The sequence below is a fragment of the Protobothrops mucrosquamatus genome, unplaced genomic scaffold (genome assembly GCF_001527695.2).
Source record: "Protobothrops mucrosquamatus isolate PMUCROS unplaced genomic scaffold, P.Mucros_1.0 scaffold1940, whole genome shotgun sequence".
In the NCBI taxonomy this organism is placed as follows: domain Eukaryota; kingdom Metazoa; phylum Chordata; class Lepidosauria; order Squamata; family Viperidae; genus Protobothrops; species Protobothrops mucrosquamatus.
In genome coordinates, this window is record NW_015388061.1 from 76,616 (window position 1) to 80,966 (window position 4,351).

A 4,351-nucleotide genomic window follows, 5' to 3' on the forward strand; every position below is an offset into this window, starting at 1 on the left:
AGCCATTCAGCTGCTTCTCCCTCTAGGTTGGATGCAAATACGTCGACCATGGCACCTGGGTCCGGATAATGGTAGGCCCAACGGTTCAAGTGAGAGCGCCCTTGGTTAAGAAAAAAAATCAGCTTCTCTGGGTCTCCATCGAAGGTTGCCTTGAAAGCTGGTTGGAAAACAGGCTGTTGAGGCCTCCACTGGGGCTGTTACTGCTGGTCCCACCCCAGTGGTTGGTTCCATGGCTGCTGGGCTCCCTGCTGTTGATGTGGTGCTCCCAGTTGCTGTTGGCCCCATCCTGCTTGCCCATCCAATGGTTGGTGGCCTCTCTGCTGCTGGGCAGTGGGGGTTGGTAGTACCCCCTGCTGCTGCAGGCCTCCCAATGGTGACTGTGCATGCTGGGCCCCTCTGATCTGCAAGCTCACCGGCTGTAGTTCTGCAAGGGTGGGGCTGGGGGCCTCTCTCCACAGGAGCTGCTCTCCGCTTCGCACTTCTAATTCCTTACATCTCTTTGCCACATGTAATGACCCACTGTGAACTGCAGGTGGGTATTTCCACTCGCCCGTGTTTTCAGTGACAGATGGCTGGTGGGGGGGTGAAGGCAATCTGTAAGAATTCCTTAATTGTGACTCACGTTCATTTATTGGCAATGCTGTCTGGTTTTCAGCAGGGTTTTCGCTTATCAGTTCTCCATCCATTTTTGGCCTCGCTCCCAGCTGGGAAATCTGCCAGATTCCTCTCTCGCCCGGCTTGCCGGCCTTCGATTCCCCCCCCCCCGGGAAATCTGCCACATTCAAAAAGCTGGCTTCAGACACTTTTTTTTCTGCATTTTGATATCTTCGCCGAGTCTTTTCCAGAACCCTCAAAATTAGAGGGAGTGGGTGGGGCTCGGGACCCCAGATCGTTGTAAAAGGAGTGGAGTTCTAAGCATAATGTCATGTGTCTGAGTAACGAAACACTTAAAAGGACTTTCAGGCATGTTTTCTCCTAAAAGCATTTATTAATGTTACAGATATGTCAGCACAGCATGGGGGAATGCTTAGAACTGCTTCTCTTCCGTTACGCATAGCATTCCAGACATTTCCCTCCCACCCTTTTTTGGGGTCATGGTTCACATCTTCCAATCAACTTGGAAGATGTGATTTACATCCGGTTTCTTTTCCCCTTCTGCCTGGTTTAACTATAAAAATGCCAGACAGCTTTGCATATTGTCAAAGCAAGAATATACAGTATTTGCAGCGTTGACAGGGTGGAGGTCTACCGGGATGCTGTTGGGGAATACACGAACCATCCATCTGGCGGGTTTTCCCCCCTCTGTCTTCCAGAGGGAGATCAGCTGTCAGTGAGCGTCTACGTGTATCCAACAGCGGCAGACTCCTCAGCTGTTCATCGGAGTAAAGTTGCTGTTGGCTGGATACCGAGGAGGTGCTTATCAAGCGTTGGGGGTCAGTTAGAATCCCGTGCATCTGTTCAAAGCGGGAATCGGGTGCAGTACCACACCCTCGATCTTGTAAGCCTCGGCCAAGTTGTTTGTGACGAGTGGGATGATGATTCAAGTCCCATTTCCTCAATGCTTGTTGCGCTGGACATAGGTCAATATGACAGTTAACTGAATCTTTATTCGAGAACCAAGCCTCCTTCAGTAGCCGGCCTCCCTTCGTGGCATCACTAGACACAATTCGTGTATTGTCAAAGTCAAATTGATGGCCATGTTGTGCCATATGCATCCATATTTGGGAATGTTGCTCGCCCCGTCTTATGGCTAATTTATGCTCATGTAGGCGAGTCCTTAGCCGTTTAGCTGTTTCGCCCACATAATTGCTCTGACAGTTTTTACAGTTAATTTTATAAACTACCGCCGATTTTTCCATGACGGGAAGTGGGTCCTTGGGGCGCATGACTTTGGAATGTAGTGTCTGGGTTTGTGAGCCACCTCTATCCCATGGGGGGCCAGCAGTCTGGCTGTTGCTTCCGAGACATTGTTAATATAAGGCAGAGAGATGCGCATTTTTTGTAGTAACGGTTCATCTCTCCGCTGATTGCCTCGGAAATGGGGTGTTACGCTATGTCGTTTTATAAATCTCGCTGGATACCCATTTTGTTGACAAATATGGAAGAGATGCTTCTTCCTTTTTAAACTCATCCGTGCTGCAGTGGGAGTCCACGCGCTTAAATAATGCTCTAATGCAGCTAACCTTATGGGACACTGGATGGTTGCTCCTATAGTGGAGGATTCTATCCGTATGAGTGGATTTACGGTATACTTTCGTATGTAACGATCCATCCGACTGGCGGTGGATCGATACATCCCAAAAGGCTAAAAAGCCTTGTTTCTCTTCCTCCACCGTGAATTTTATATCGGAGTAGATTGAATTCAGTATTCCCATAAAGGTAGCTACATGTTGCTTTTTAACAACAGCGAACGTGTCGTCCACGTACCGAACCCAAAACTTGGGTTGGTATAAGGCCATAGCCTTGTGCTCTAGTTGTTGGAGCACTGCTTCTGCTATAATGCTGGAGATAGGAGAGCCCATGGGTGTCCCTTTGAGTTGTTCGAAAATAGTGCCCTGAAAGGTGAAATAGGTTGTTAGGCATATTTCCACAAGTTCCATGAGGTCTTCCGTCTGCAGGGAGTCCTGATGATCATCCCCTTCCGTGTTCATCAGCCGGTCTCTCAGGACTGAGATAGCTAAGTCCTGAGGGATGGAGGTGAAGAGTGAGGTAACATCAAATGATACCATCATCTCATCCTCCTCCACCCTGAGGGTCTTAATCTTAGCCAGGAACTCCTCTGCAGACTTGACCATCGTGGGACTGTCATCCACTAGGTGGCAAATGCGAGTGCTGAGCCACTTCGCCAACCCCGAGGTAGGTGTACCTCTAAATGAAACAATGGGGCGAAGGGGAATGCCTTCCTTGTGGATTTTTGGCAGCCCATAAAACCTAGCAAGTGCCGTATCACAAGGGCGCACTTTCTTCAGGGTATCGTCTCCGATCCTTCTGCTACGTTTAAGACTATCTAGCAGTTTATTGATTTTATTCCTAAGTGTCACTGAGGGATCTTTCCCAATTACTCTATAGGCTGTTCTATCATTGAGGAGCTCTAGCGCCTTGGTTGTATATAGCGTTTTATCCATGACAACAGTCACCCTCCCTTTATCTGCAGGGAGTATATCGATGGTGTCATCTCTTTTAAGTTGTCCTAGGGCTTCCATTTCCTCCCTGGACAGTGTATGGTAATGCCTATGGCTCGTGAGTAGCCCGGTGACTTGTTGTCTTATAGAGCTCCTAGTGTCCTCATCTGTCCCCATGGAATACATAGCGGGCTCTAGCACTGCTATGAAATCTAAGGCATGTGCGTCCATAAGGTTATGACCTGTATCACGCTGCAGCAGGGTGAGTTGCGAGCGGGTTAACACTCTGGAGGAAAGGTTACAGACTAGTTTGTCCATAAAACTGTTATATTTCGACTTACGTAGGGTATCCATCTTGTGTCGAAGGCGTGTCACCGTTTCCTGGCTTGTCCTCTTTGCCACCATCTTAATGTGGTGGTCTAGCGCCTGAAAATGATATTCCGACAGGGTTAAACTGCATTGTCTTTGATGTTCCTGAGCCCACTTTTTTAAGGTTCCTGCACGCTTGTGTTGGTCGTTAATGAGGGCACGTACCGTCCGACGTTGAAATTGATGGAGGGCTTGTTGGCATTCGATGGAGTCGACCACAGGTTTCCTTCTTAATGACTTGGGTGGCAAGTTCTCCCGGATGCAGGTATGTAGAAATGCCATTTTATGGTAACTTGCCGAAATGCGGTGTGTCAGCTTCTCCCATCTTCTGGCCATGAGCAATACTGCTCTGTCATAATAGTTGATAATATCCGTAAAAATACGACTCCTGGGCATAATTATACTCAAAATAAATAAAATACGACCACCAGGAGGATATAAGTAAAAATACTTTACTAAAACCGCCAAGCTTTCGTTGGGAACTCCCATCATCAACCCTGATGACGACTCGCTTGCATAGTAAAGGGGGGAGAAGCATTTCTCCCTCTCGCCTCGTGGACGGGCGAAAAACCACGGATGAAGGATATCCCCACTTGCAGCTAGACCCCTCCCAGGGAGGGCATGAGAAGCCCGCCCTAGACAGAAGCAACGATCATCGACAGACAGAACAACGAAAGACGGTTAACACAGAGAACGTTAGGGTGGGGGATGGGAGCACAAGCGCCAAAGCACATAGCGCTCGGACAAGCACTACCCGTATGGGCAAGGAAGAGGGAAAGGGGAATACAGAACAGGGAGAAAACATCGATCCACAATTAAAGGGGGTGGGAAAAAGCACCTGGAGCCCTAGTGGGATGGAT